We start from the raw sequence: 15,605 nt of genomic DNA, 5'->3' as shown, positions 1-15,605 counted from the left end.
ATTGAGGAAATAGACAGCAAACAAATAAGGTCTGATATAGCCTTCCTGTGTATTATAGAACCTTGTAGAACCAGCCTCTTATTTATTCTTCATAATCTTTCAATTAGATTTGATAACCCTTACCTAGGATATGTCTCAGACTTATTCTGAGGCCTCAGGGAGGTGAGTGCTCTATAAGAAAATGATTTTCAACAACAGAGGTGCCTATGTGTGATTAATGAATAATAGTGAGCTGGTGAATCACACAGAAGAGGCTGGGAACCCTATTTATGGAATGTATAATGATTTTTACTGAAAGTACCGCTTCTCCTTAATTTGGAATGTGTAGACATTCTATATCTGGCTTACATCAGAAAAGCACACGAAGAGATAAATTATTTTTTTGTCTATAATTGGGGTATGATCAAAGTGAACTAATTAGTCAGCTCAGGTCAATCTTTTACTCTGTTTCTTATCCTTATACCTGCTGACTGCATTTTGATGAGAGGAGATACTTCAGATTTTATGCATCTGAAGCTGACTTGAGGCAATGCATATATTTCTGTTCTTTTCCTCTTTGTGCTATTTCTTTCATATTTTAGGTGGAAAATATTGGGTATTGCTATGATCTTATGAATTACAAAAACTTAAGCGAACAAGTCATTAATAGTCTTGAAGCTTGAATTCATGCCAGGATTTTCTAGGAGTCAAACAATGAGTAAATTTCCAAATAACATGCCCACCCCAATGCAAGAGCAGATGAAAAATCATGCACCCTTGGCCACACATCATGTGGAAAGATTTTGGTGAGGGTGAATTCTATGTATAATTTGTCTCAAGACTGAACCCACTTTCCCCAGGAACTGAGGTGGAAAATGAGAGAGTGTATCGTCAGTCATTTTGAGAAAAATTGCATTTCTATGCTTGCTATGTCTTTGCAATACATATCCTCTAGTAAATGGTAATCTATGTTAAATGGTTAACTAGAATTGGAGTACTAATCATTTAAAGTCAACAGTTTCAGAGTGGATACACTTGAATTAATGCTCGAGCCAATAATATTAGAAAAAATACATGCTAGAACGAATTCCTAAGGAGAAGTAGTTAGTACCATTCTGGGAGAAAAAAGCTCACAGTATCACTGTAGTTATTCAATCATTCAATCATGTCTGAATCTGTACAACCCCATGCACCAACTCTCCTTGGAGTTTTCTTGGCAAGGATAATGGAGTGGTTTGCCATTTCCATCTCCAGTTTTATGCAGGCTAAGGTTACATAACTTAGTCAGGGTTTCAGGCTATTAATATCTGAGGTCAGATTTTAACTCTGGTCTTTCTTGTCTCTCTGACTCCAGTCCCAGTGCTCTTATTCATTTGCCACCTAACTATCCCCAGAGTATCATTGAAGATCCTCTTTTTGCAGGTCAATCACTTGAGAATTCAAAGCAGTAGCCTGAAGTCGTTAAATTAATCAAATATTAAACATTTATCAAATGTTTATTATATGATCTACACTGTTCTAAGTGCTGGGAAAACAGAGAAGAGGGGGAAAGTGTTCTTAAACACAAGAATGTCATATTCTAAAGGGGAAGAAAATATTTTAACAGGGTACATACAAGAAAAATTCAAAGAACCTGGGATGAAAAGAACGGATTACATAAGACTTAGCTTTTGCCATAAAAGAGGAGAAGGAAGTTTGGAGTTATTACAAAAAATATTAAAAAGGTTAAGCAACACTCCAGAATAATATGTTTTTAGATATAGAAACTAAATATAATCCTTCAGAAGGAAAAAATAAGTCTTTTGTAGAGAATTTCCAAGAACTGTTGCAAAGATAAAAATTGAAACTGATTAGATATTTTGAAATGAAAATATAGGAAACAAAAGAAAAACAGAATGGTACACATAGTTGTTAAATTGTAAGTAAATATGAGTATATGGGGTTTTTTTTCCATTTGTTAAAAAAACAATTGTCTTTTCACCTCTTCCTTCAAACATGTAAGCTATCTCTCTTTTCAGGCACTGTCCATATTAAAGGAAATCATCCATGACATCTCAAGTATAATTTGTTTAGCAGTTTCCAAGTGCTATGTGTTTGTCCTACTCCAATAATGTCTCAAGTCTAATTTGACTTTCAATGCACTATGTCTATTTATCTAAAATCTTCAATAGACTCATAATTACATTTAGCAACTAATGAACTCTAAGTGGAGCTAGCAAAATAAACTGGCGTTATTATTACTATTCAGATAGGTGATGCCATTGTTATTATTTTAGCTACTGGGCTTTAATGGCAACCTTAGAAAAAATGGTAGATTCATAATCCACAGCTAAAGGTGACAGCCATCTCTCAGCATATTTTTCAAGTGGCATGGATTAAATTCAAGCAATGTTTGACCACACTTCTATAATCTAGACCAGACTACAGAGGAGTAACCAGAGCATGAAGCCCAGACCAAAAGGAAGCCACATTTTTGTCACTTTGAACAGACTTCTTCAACTGGCTTGTAGGAACTGAGTCTAGCACCATTCTACTTCTGCTCAACTTGCAGAGCTCAGACTTGGTGAGGGTAGGGTAGATAGAAAGTAATCAGACTTTGCCATAAATCAGTCCACTTTGGAAGTACTGAAAGTGTACAGGCACCTAGTTTGTTCTTGAATTTCTATAATAACTTGACTCAATAGACCAATAAAATACCAATAGAATTAAATGAGACCTCTCCAAAGGTATGGCAGAAAGTAAGCCTAACATTAAGGTAAGCATTTGTGAAGAATTAAAAAACTTAAAAGAGTATTCTGAAAAGCTGGTTTGGGAAAAAAATTGGGAAAAAATGGTACAGGCCACAGGCTCTCAAAATGTTGTGATGAAAGGGCAGGGTTAATAGTAATATAAAGTGAATGTGTACACTATGTTTATTTTGTGTATGTGTAAACATTTACCAGTGATTGAAAGTCTGTGTATGTGTATGCATATATATGTGATTTTATTCATCATTCTCATCAGTTACCTGAAGCCATAAGAAGTGCCTTTAGGAGAGAGGTTGTGCCTTAGTCCTTTTCTGTGTCCTGCATCCTTTTTTTTTTAAAGGAAAGTCATTTTAGTGGCTTTTTATTTTTTTATTTTTTATTTGAAATTTTCATTTAATTAAATAATTTAGGACATTTTTCCATGGTTACCTAATTTATGTTCTTTCCCTCTCCTCCTCTCACCCCCTCCCATAGCCAATGAGCAATTTCACTGGGTTTTACATGTGTCATTGATCAAGACCTATTTCCATATTATTAATATTTGCATTAGAGTGATTGCTTAGAGTCCCACATACTATCTAAAAAAAGGTCTTGCACATAGGGTTCCTCTGACTTACTGATTTAGTAGATAAGAACAAAAATAGTTGGTCAGGACTAGAACCATGATCAGTGGAGAAGGTTTGGGGCAAGAAATCCATGATCTACCAAGATGGAAACACTTCTCCTGGTGTTCTCCCAATCAATTCTTCTTGTGTCTTTTCTAGTATATGAATGTATTGTCCAGGAATAGAGGGGAAAAGGATATCAAGATAAGTAATAACCATACCTTATTTTCAGATAGAGATTGTTGAATTGGGGACTTATGGGTATTTCATTCTGGGATGAAATTCTGAAGTCAAAGTTTCTCAGTAATCATGTTAAAGGGATTTTAGTCTAAGTGAGAGGAGGTCCCCAGTCTTGTACTGTGTAAGATCAGAGATTTAACAATCACAGCCAAGGCTTCTGATGTAATAACAATGATAACAATAGCAACAATAATTATATTATTATTAATATAAGTCGACCCCTGGTGAAGCAGGGCTTTGCTCACCCAGCATGTGAAGACTGCTTCGGCTGAACAGACGGAAGAAACCAATAAGAAGGTTCAACGGCTGAGATGGCGATGCAGCAAAGCACTGTGGAGTGCTGAGAGCGTGTTGGAGCACAAAGGACAACACGGCCATCCAATGCAGCTGAGGAAGTTTCTAAGTGTAACGATTTTTCGTACCACTGGACCCAGGCTTCCAACGCCGAGAGAGTGAGACTGTCTCTGTGCATCGACTTTTCCACTTAAATCTCTTTCACGCACAAGTATCTTTGTGCACACTCATCTATACACCATAGATGAAACCGCACAAAGACAATCGCCATCCTCGGTTACCGAGAGACTACAACTTTACTAATATAAGTAACATTTACATAGTGCTTCCCAGCAGCTAGGCATTGTGCTAAGTGATCTACATTAATTATCATATTTTATCATTAAAACAACCACCTTTAGAGACAGGTACGACTAATATCCCCATTTAAAAGTGAAGAAACTATGGCAAACTGAGGTTAAATGATTTGCCCAGGATCACAGAATCTATAAGGGGAGCTCAATTTGAACTCTGATCTCCTCAATTCTAAGGTGTTCTATTATACTCTACATTGGGAGGCTGGAAGTGTATGGGGTTCAGTAGTAGTCATTGCTTTCTACCAGTAATAAGGCACATAGTGCCCTGCTCCCCCATACCAGGTGCCATTGTTGTGACCTAAGTGCAGCCCAGGTCTCAAGTTTATGCTTAAGGAGGAACCTATATGGTGGACTCATGGAAACAAAGCCAAACAAACACAGATATGCATTGGGTGATATAAGATGCACTTTAATAAAACCTTGGGACCACAGTATGAGGGAGGGTGTTAAGGGAGAGGTTCATGTGGCCCTCTGGTAAGTCAATTAACTTTGTTTGCTTCAGATTCTCCATCTGTAAAATGAGTTGGAGAAGGAAATGGCCAAGCACTTCAGTATCTTTGCCAAGAAAAACTCTAAAAAGAGTTACAAAGAATTGGACATGACTGAACAACAAATTTATTGGTTTCTTTATTTTTGCTTAAAGGAATATCTTTGTCTTTCCCTAAATTCTCTTCTTGTTTTAGCTCTATGAGCCTATATTCCTATCATCTCATAACCTTTAAGAAAAAAAGAGAAATAATTTTAATTTGCCTTTACTATCCTCTCAAACATTCACTTGTGTGGATAGAGTTTGCTCCCCAGGACTCTCTTATCCAGCATCCCATATGTGTGTTTACACTATGTGTGAACAAAGGGAGGATAAAGCTTTGGTGTGAACCTGCCCTGCTCTCTCTTTCCCTGAATATGGTTCCTGAAGCTGGCTGAGTGCCAGCAGGAGAATTTACACACATGGTCTTACTTTATTTAGAATATATTAGCTTTGAACTTTATTTTTTTTAATTTTCATTTCTTCTACTTCAAGTGATTATTAATAAACTTTACAAAAATAATACTTGGAGCTATTGATATTCATTGAAATCTTACATACTCCATATGCCTCCTCCATTTCAGAACCAAACTCCTAAGACAGACTGTCAATAATCACTTTACTTACTTTCCCCCGCACCTACTCCCTTCTCAGTGCCCTGAAATCTGGCTTTCCAAATGCATTTGTATATATATATATATATATATATAAATATATATATATATATATTCAAGGCTGTAGATGAACTTTTAAATAATATTTCCTCTGATACCTTTCCTCTTCCTTTAATAATTCTTTAATGATTAAATTCAATTATTTTCTCTTCCTTTCCACAGCTTCTATGATCTTCCTAAACTTTCTGATATTACCCCAAGACTTCTCCTTCTTCTTCTCCTAGCTTTGAGATAGGTATAGATATAGAGATAGGTATATAGATTATAGATATTTCTTTTCCTGAATTACTTTGCAAGATTTTCACCCATCTTATACAACTCATATCTTCCAACTCTGGTGTCTTTCAAGGTCCTATGCAGGGCCATTTTCCACACTCTTTGTATTCTACCTATAGCTTATCTGACAATTACCTCGGACTTTAGATCCTTTTCTGTGCCTCATTCTATTTTAGTCCATTTTTCTTTACAATCATCCCCACCATATGTATATGCTGAAGCAAGCTATAAATGACTCTCATTTTCAGTGTAAGTATTCATTCTAAAGAAATAGGCAATCACTTAAAATTAGGGTTTGATTTGGTCCTTTGTTGATTGTCTATATTTAAAAATATTAATAATCTAGATTAAGCTAGAGTTTGTTCATATGTGTCCCCTCTCATCCCACCTGATGATTAACCTTTTACCACCATACTTCCCCATTCCTTTCAGTTATTATGGCTTCATTGACCTTCCCTTCCTAATTCTGATCCTATTTAACTGGTTGTACCTTATTTGCCCCCCATTCATGAACCTCTTGCTCCTTTGCCCTTGAACTGAGACTTCTGTCCATCTCTACATTGTCAGAATTGGTGCTCAAATCTATGTATTATGACTCAAAGTTCAACATTCCTTTCATAGCACCATTCGCAGGAAATGAAGTATGTTCCTTTGCTGCAATAGGGAAGATTTGGTTGGGGGAAGGTGTTATAAGGATCTTTATTCCCCTGTTTAAAAACTGTTTTGAATTTCAATTTATAAAGTGTATTGTGTTCCCAACCATTAATCTGAATTCATACCGCTGGACCTCCCTACTCTATCGACTATTTCTGCCATAACCCCTCAGACATGATGACACTAATGACAATAATGCTCCCCAATACCTCATAGATAGTATTTCATTTGATACTAACAAGGTCTTAGATAGCCAAGACAAATAGAATTATCACTCTGATATTTTATATGAATGTAATTGAGGCTCACAGAGGGTAAATGAACAGAATCCCTCCCCATCTTCTGTTTCAATGCCCATTAGTCTTACTAATACTCTGCTGACATTTATTTACCTGGTTTATGAACTATAACTCTCTGATGTGTTCTAGCTGCTAAAACATTATTAAATTAGTTTATGAAATGTTATTATCCATCTGACCCTAAAGCCAAAACAGGCTATAATCTTGGAAGTGTACTATTTTCCTTCTCAAAATCAGAATTTTAGAGAAGGGACCTCGGAGGGAGGCCTTCTACTTTAACTTATACCTGAATATAAAAATCTTTTTCATATTACCTCAATCCAGTCTTTGCTTAAAGTCATCCACTGAGGGGGAAACTACTATTTTAAAGAAACGTATTTTGTTTTTGGAACATTTAAATTATTAAGGCAGTTTTGTTTATATTAGGCCTGAATTTGCCTTGTTAAAACTTCTACCTATTCCTCATAGTCCCCACCCCCCAGTTCAAATAAGTATAAACATATATTATTCTATGACAACTCTCCTTTGAGTCTCTTATCATACTTTGGACCCCTACCGATGGAAACCTGAGGTTTAAAAGATGACTTTTCATCTCATCTTGACCAGAAGCAGACCAACATGCTAATTCTCATCTAGTTAGAAAGTCCTGCACACATATTTCCTTTTTTTTCCATCAAATTTTAACTCCTCTAACTGTGTTGTCCTCTACCCATTAGAAAATATATTCTTTGAGGTCAAGGACTATCTTTCCTGATTGTATCTATATCCTCAGAGCCCAACAATGACAAAAATATAATAAATATTTGACAAATATTATTTCATCATTCATTCATTTGCATCAATTTATTATGAACAAACTTATCATGATTATGATCATCCCTAGGTTTAAGAAAGTCATGACCTTGAATTGAAAAGAAGTCATGCCTTGGTTGCTTAAATAAGAGTATCGAATTATATGATAACTAATATGTCTCTTATTCTGAATTCCTATGATCCATAAATGGTTCCTAGATATGGGATTGAACAATTTGAGTGGATAAGTGCTGATTAAATAATTTTCCCCAAAAACATTTCCTTCAACTTGACTTCATTGTAAGTTAAGACATAAGCATAACCCAATTTCTCAGTTCATCTGCATTCCAATATACAGAGTCATGCATCACAGAATTCAAATTAGGCTCATTCACATTTGCACTTAGAATGTGCATCAGCTCAATGTTCTAATTTAGCACTTCTTAGCTGTTCTTGTGTCTGCCCTATCAATGGCGTTCTGAGAGGTGGGTACCAGGAACTTATTCTGAAGACACTGATTTTTCATCTTCTAAATTAAAAAGCAGATGTTGTGTGCTGGTGATTGTTTGTTGAACTGAGTATAATTTAAGAAAAAATCTGAAGTCCTCCCCTCCCCTTAGGTCTGAGTCTTCAGAGGACCAACTAGGGATATCTCTGGATAAAACATAATTTATGAAGTACCTTTCCCCTTTCCTCTTTCAGTAGGAAATGAAATTATCATAATAAAGAGAGTCTTGTTTTCAAGCTGGTTCTGACTTCTGACTTCAAGCTGACCTTTGATTTCTGGGATACTGTAGAATGAATTTATATATATATATATATATATATATATATGTACATATATGTGTGTGTGTGTGTGTGTGTGTATGGCAGAATTGTACTTACTGCTAAGGTGCCTCAAAGTTCTAATATTCCAAGAGAGGAGAAAAAGAGGAGGGAGAGAGAGAGAGAGAGAGAGAGAGAGAGAGAGAGAGAGAGAGAGAGAGAGAGAGAGAGAGAGAGAGAGAGAGAAAGCTATATGTGTGCTTATTTAAATAGCTGTTTTATTTATAAATTTATATATATAATTATGTATAGCATTAATTATAAGTGGACTTTGATACAGAGCACTGAAGATCCTTAATGTTTTGAATAGAAATTATTTCCAGAAGAGAAAGAGAAGTTGAAACGGGTGGAATTCATGAATGATAGACACTCTATATCTCCTTTCCTGGCTTTGCCTCCCTCTCATATTCCTTCCTCGCTACAGCCCTTCAAGTGCTCAGTATCATTAATATTCCCCTATGTCAGCCAAAGCATTCTCTCAAAAAATAATATGGCATCTCTCACAATTCTTTAGTCAGTCAAATCCTTGTCCCTTGTGATAACCCTTTAAAATATTTGCCAATAATTATTATATCATGTCCCCCTATCATAAACATTCCATTCTGAAAACTTTAAAAAGTTTATATAAAAATGTCTAAGAGAGAAAACTCTCTATTATTTGAAAAGAAAAACTTGGATCCACTCTTTATCCCATGTTTAAATAGGGTGAGGGTAAGGTTAACTTTGTCTGATGGTTCTGGAAATTAGAATATTTAAACTACACACCATGTAAGTTCTCAGTCAAGCTCTTTCTTGCTACTACTATAAGGACTACTGTCTCCTCAGCAGCATAATCTCCAGGGTCCCAAAGCTCTTTCTTTCTTCCATCAGAGCAGTGAATAATGTCTAATTAATGTCCAATTCCTCCTAAAACAGCCACCAAAACACAAGGTTGATCTCAGTTTACTTTTAAGGCCAATTGCTTGCCAAAAGTGATATTATTATTCCAACTCTACTTAAAAGACTGACTAAAAGTATGAAAAAGTCCATCATCTGCCTTTCCTAAGTCCATAGAATCTGTTTTGCCTCAAGCACCATGAGCTTTGACACCAAATCATGACTATTTCTGGTATTTTAGCCTAATGTTTTGTCATATTTCATGTGAAAAATAAAATCCTTTTATGGGTAAATAATGCTGAAAATTATTTCCAATTAAGTAAAATATGCATCTCCTTTGTGCTTATCTTTTCATAAGGCATATTTAACTTTATTTATTTTTAAACAATTATATACTTTTCTATGACTAAAAATAAATTAATTGAATACCCAGTCTCAAAAGCTTTCTCTTTTATGAAATATATAATTTTAATTTAGGTTTTCTTGAGTGTTGGGAAAGGGTAAATTAACTGAATATCCAGTCTGAAAAGCTATCTCTCTTAGAAAATCTATACTTTGAATTTAGGTTTCTTGGAGGGATGGCAAAGGAAGGAAGGAAGGGAGGGAGGGAGGGAGGGAGGGAGGGAGAAAGGAAGGAAGGAAGGAAGGAAGGAAGGAAGGAAGGAAGGAAGGAAGGAAGGAAGGAAGGAAGGAAGGAAGGAAGGAAGGAAGGAAGGAAGGAAGGAAGGAAGGAAGGAAGGAAGGAAGGAAGAAAAAGCATTATTTATATATCAGTTAAAAGGATAAATTTGTGTCCTGTGGGATATCATGCTTTCTGGCAATACCACAAACACATAGACAGATAAGTCATTTAATCTATCAGCCTAATATTCTATTAAATAGCAAACTATGAACTTAACACCTGAGGTTTGGATTCAGGATCCTTAAGTAGCAAAGAACTTAAACATCTCAGATACCTAGAAAATCCTTTAAACCATTTCTATTTGCCCCATCGTCCTCATCTTTTTTTAGCTTTAGCTTGCTATGGTTGGTGGCCACATTAGAAAGCAGCTCTGATTGTGTCAGTATCTCAGGAAAAGAAGAATTTCACATATCTATTTAGGGATCTGTGTCTTTCAGAAGTCTAATATCTGCATGCTGCTCTCAGCTGTCAACATTTTCCCTTCTGGCTAGGATAAGGACTGAGCAAGGTGAACTGCAGGGCATAATGAATCACACTAAGGTGTATGACAGGAAACCTATGCTAGACGATTTCTATCTAGCAATTAAGGTAATGTGATTATATGTAAGTCACTATATCTCTGTGATTCACCTTATTTACCTATAAAGACGATCAATATTATTTGCACAGCCTAACATTTAGATAATTGCAGATAAAGTTTTTGGTAAAATATAAAATTTGCCTTGCTATTATTATAACATAATGTTATTAACTATATAATTAAAAAAGAAAGTGAAGCACTCTCTCAGGGGAATTGCATTGGATGGAACAATTAATATAGTCTTTCTTCTCTTGTTCAACATGTAGTATCAAAATTTTCAAAGGTCAAGAACAGAATAGAAAATGGAGTGTCACTTTGTTATAGGAAAGTTTTGTTAAGATTATTGTGCAGAGTGAATCAAACTCTCTGTCTATTAATCAGCAACTTTTAAGTTAATCAATAAAAACTTAAGTATCTCTACTTAGTACCTTACCAGTCACTAAGTATGAGAGTTCACAAGTCACTTGCTAGAGTGGGTGACAACTCCAGAGGCCACTGCCCATCCCCTGGGCAGTGCTAGGCAAATTGAAAGGCTGTGATTGGTTCCCATAAAATGGGGAAAGGCCAGGAAGTAATGTGGAAAAAGGACTATAAAAAGTCCTGAACTTCCTGTCTAGCTTATGAGTTCTTCGTTGGAGTCTCTGCTCCCTGGGATCTTCTCCTTTGGACTTCTGTGATGGACAGCTCCTTGGGGATATTTGAACTTCAAGTTTGACTTGAAGCTTTGGGTCTATCACCTGTAGTGATAGTGATAGACACCTGGCTTTGAGACTTTGACATGCAGCTTCAGAGCTTCTTAGAGTTGAGGACTTTCTTGCTGCCTTGGTGAGCTTAGTTCAAGAGGGTTTTTCTGCATTGGGACCTTTCCTGGACCCTGCCCAGATTCCTGGTGAGTGACTAGGATTCCCACATGGAGACTGGAATTCTGTAGGGGAGAGACCTTCATTTCACTGGATTAACATTTAGGGTAGGCTAGGAAGTCTTCTTACCTCTTTCTCTTCCACATTTCTCTCTTTTTACTAATATTCCAATTAAATAAAATTGCCAAAAGTTGCCAATAGTTTTCCTAACTTAAGGGATAACAATAGATGACCACTTTTTAAATAACTCTTATTTAGTCAAAATTCCAATTTAACCATTATATTATGGAGGATTAAGCTAACCAACATTCAACTCTCTTTTTCCATCCTCCTACAAAACTAAACAGGTTTCTGAATGCAAAATATTTGTGAGGATATTTTGACTTAACTCTGGCCACAGGTTGAGTGATTTGGTACCCATCTCTGAACTGTATGGGAAAGGAGGACATAAAATTATCTTCAAGACCCTGACAGGGAACTCTTGAGACTCACAGAGAATTCTTATTCATATCTGAATTTTAACTTCTTTGCTGGTGACTTTTACCTTGATTTTACTTCCTTTGGTCTTTTAACATCTTAAGGAACTTCTTTTCCTTGTGTTTAGAAGAAGGAAGGGAAAACAATAACCATTTGTATAGGGCCTAGTGCAATAGTTAAAATGGTTGAGGTTGTAAACTGTAGTGAGTTAAAATAGTGGAAGGTATAAATCGTGATAGATATAAGAGTGGGTGAGTAAATTTGATCACAGAAAATATGTTTTCACTACAGTGTCTTGTTTGAATTCAAATGTAAGATGGTCTCCAGGGAAATATTCCCAATTATGAATATACCCAAGTCAAATGGGTTTTATAGAGAATTTTAATTAATAATACAATGAGGAATTAAAGAAAGAGAGAAAGAGTAAGAAAGGAATAAGTATGAAGGGCCTTAAGCCAACATGGCCTAGACCTGAGTCTTAAGAGAGAGAGATCAGTCAGTCTTTTATCACTCACCACAAGATCTGTTCAAGCGAGGATTCAGAAGGACAGAGTCTCTCCAGAGGGAGTTCTAGCCAGAGTCAGCCTCCCTTGAGAGACCTCCTTAGAGATTGTCTCTCCAGAGCCTATATCTCAAGTGCTTTTTTCTTCTCAAGAGAATCTCTTTCTTATATAGGGGGTTTTCTCCTATGTCACCTCCCCTAAGTTCTTCCCTCTACCAATCACTGTAGACGTTTTCCAAAGGACAGCCCATTCTGAATTCAAAGCTGAGTAGATTAATCCTTTTAGTAATCCACCCCTGAGTAGGTTAGAATCTCTGAGTAAGTTTCTCACCTTTTTCTCCTGGCAAGTTTATAAGTTGCATGACCTTTAATAGGTACTTAGCACCCCTTTTTATTAAATCTAAAAATAGGCATTGCTTAAAGAACTTTTTGCCTCATTATAAGTATGGGTTTAAGTACTTTCATTGTTTAGCAAGGAGTTTTCTCCCCTAAAGCAGTCTTAAATACGGGTGAAGTAGAGGTCCTTCCATTTCAGATCCAAGTAGAGTTCTCACATTTAAATGGGGAATGTTCCCAGTATGGAATTGTTCCAATGGAGAATTCCCCAATGGGGAAATTTTTAACATTCACAAGTCTGAGAAATTTCAAGATTCACAATCCCCCCTGATGATCATTGGGAGACTAGTCTCCCCATTGATCATTTAACATAATCATTTTGTAATCCTAAATGCACTTCTAACTATAGATATACACAATATTCAATTTTCTAAGAGGAATTAGAATAGTGAGGGAGGAAATAGAAAAGAAAAGAAAGCAAAACCAATGTTTTGCTAGGCTCATTGACAGAAAGCCAAATTAGGAGAAGTCCCTTTTGGCATAAATGTATACATTTACAATAAATGTTCTATCAAAGTTCAGTTCAATCAGTCATATCCAAAGTTCATTCTTGATCTTCTTGATGAAGTGTAGGTTTTCCGGTATCTTTCTGCAACAATTCATTCTCTGGATTTAGGAGTTTCAAGCTTCTTTCTTGAAGATATTTTCTTGAACAAAATCAAAGTCTTGGATTTTTATAAAAATACAATTTCAAGAATTCATTCACTTCTTTTAACTTTCTTATTTATTTTTTTTTTATTTGATTTATCTAAATTTGATAATGGTTGGTTCAAATCACCCACTAATATTGTTTAACTGTCTATTTCTTCCTTCAATTCTCCTAGTTTCTCCATTAGAAATTTGGGTGCTATATTATTTGGTGCATACATGTTGATTAGTGATATTTCCTCATTATCTAAAGTCCCTTTTAACAAAATATTATTACCTTCCCTATCCCTTTTGATCAGGTCTATTTTTGCTTTGGCTTTGCCAGATATCATTATTGCCACTCCTGCCTTCTTTCTGTCAGTTGAGGCCCAGAAGGTCTTACTCCATCCTGTAGTTCTGACCTTGTGGGTGTCTTCCCGCCTCATGTGTGTTTCTTGAAGACAACATATGGTAGGGTTTTGGGTCCTAACCCATTCTGCGATTCGACTACGTTTTATGGGTGAGTTCATCCCATTTACTTTCAAAGTTATGATTGTGACTTGTGAATTCTCTGGCATTTTGATATCCTTCCCTAATTCTAAACTTTCTTCTTTATCTCTAACCTTTTTTTTTTTTTAAGTTCTCTCTGTGGAGGTGATAGCATTTTTTTTTTTAAATATTATTTTATTTGGTCGTTTTCATACATTATTCACTGGAAACAAAGATCGTTTTCTTTTCCTCCCCTCCCCTCCCCCCACCCCCCGCCTTTCCCTCTCCCATAGCCGACGCATGATTCCACTGGTTATCACATGTGTTCTTGACTCGAACCCATTTCCCTGTTGTTGGAGTTTGCATTATAGTGTTCATTTAGAGTCTCTCCTCAGTCTTATCTCCTCCAACCCTGTAGTCAAGCAGTTGCTTTTCAGCGGTGTTTTTACTCCCACAGTTTATCCTCTGCTTGTGGGTAGTATTTTTTTTTAGATCCCTGCAGATTGTTCAGGGAAATTGCATTGATACTAATGGAGAAGCTCATCACCTTCGATTGTACCACAATGTATCAGTCTCTGTGTATAATGTTTTCCTGGTTCTGCTCCTTTCGCTCTGCATCACTTCCTGGAGGTTGTTCCAGTCTTCATGGAATTCCTTCACTTTATTATTCCTTTTAGCACAATAGTATTCCATCACCAACATATACCACAATTTGTTCAGCCATTCCCCAATTGATGGGCATCCCCTCATTTTCCAATTTTTGGCCACCACAAAGAGCGCAGCTATGAATATTTTTGTACAAGTCTTTTTGTCCATTATCTCTTTGGGGTACAAGCCCAGCAGTGCTATGGCTGGATCAAAGGGCAGACAGTCTTTTATCGCCCTTTGGACATAGTTCCAAATTGCCCTCCAGAATGGTTGGATCAATTCACAACTCCACCAGCAATGAATTAATGTCCCCACTTTGCCACATCCCCTCCAGCATTCATTACTTTCCATAGCTGTCATGTTAGCCAATCTGCTAGGTGTGAGATGATACCTCAGAGTTGTTTTGATTTGCATCTCTCTGATTATAAGAGATGTAGAGCACTTTTTCATGTGCTTATTAATAGTTTTGATTTCTTTGGCTGAGAATTGCCTGTTCATGTCCCTTGCCCATTTGTCAATTGGAGAATGGCTTGATTTTTTGTACAATTGATTTAGTTCTTTATAAATTTTAGTAATTAAACTTTTGTCAGAGGTTTTTATGAAGATTGTTTCCCAATTTGTTGCTACCCTTCTGATTTTGGTTACATTGGTTTTGTTTGTACAAAAACTTTTTAATTTGATGTAATCCAGATTATTTATTTTGCATTTTGTAATTCTTTCTAATTCTTGCTTGGTTTTGAAGTATTTCCCTTCCCAAAGGTCTGACATGTATACTATTCTGTGTTCGCCTAATTTTCTTATAGTTTCCTTCTTTATGTTCAAGTCATTCACCCATTTTGAATTTATCTTGGTGTAGGGTGTGAGGTGTTGATCTAGGCCTAATCTTTCCCATACTGTCCTCCAATTTTCCCAACAGTTTTTATGAAATAGTGGATTTTTGTCCCAAAAGCTGGGATCTTTGGGTTTGTCATATACTGTCTTGCTGAGGTTGCTTGCCCCCAGTCTATTCCACTGATCCTCCTTTCTGTCTCTTAGCCAGTACCAAATTGTTTTGATGACTGCTGCTTTGTAATATAGTTTTAGGTCAGGGACTGCAAGGCCCCCATCATATGTGTTTTTTTTTTCATTATTTCCCTGGATATCCTTGATCTTTTGTTCTTCCAAATGAACTTTGTTATGTTTTTTTCTAAATCAGTGAAGA

This window comes from Monodelphis domestica, chromosome 3 (genome assembly GCF_027887165.1).
Source record: "Monodelphis domestica isolate mMonDom1 chromosome 3, mMonDom1.pri, whole genome shotgun sequence".
NCBI classification, from domain to species: domain Eukaryota; kingdom Metazoa; phylum Chordata; class Mammalia; order Didelphimorphia; family Didelphidae; genus Monodelphis; species Monodelphis domestica.
This window is presented reverse-complemented; position numbering follows the sequence as displayed.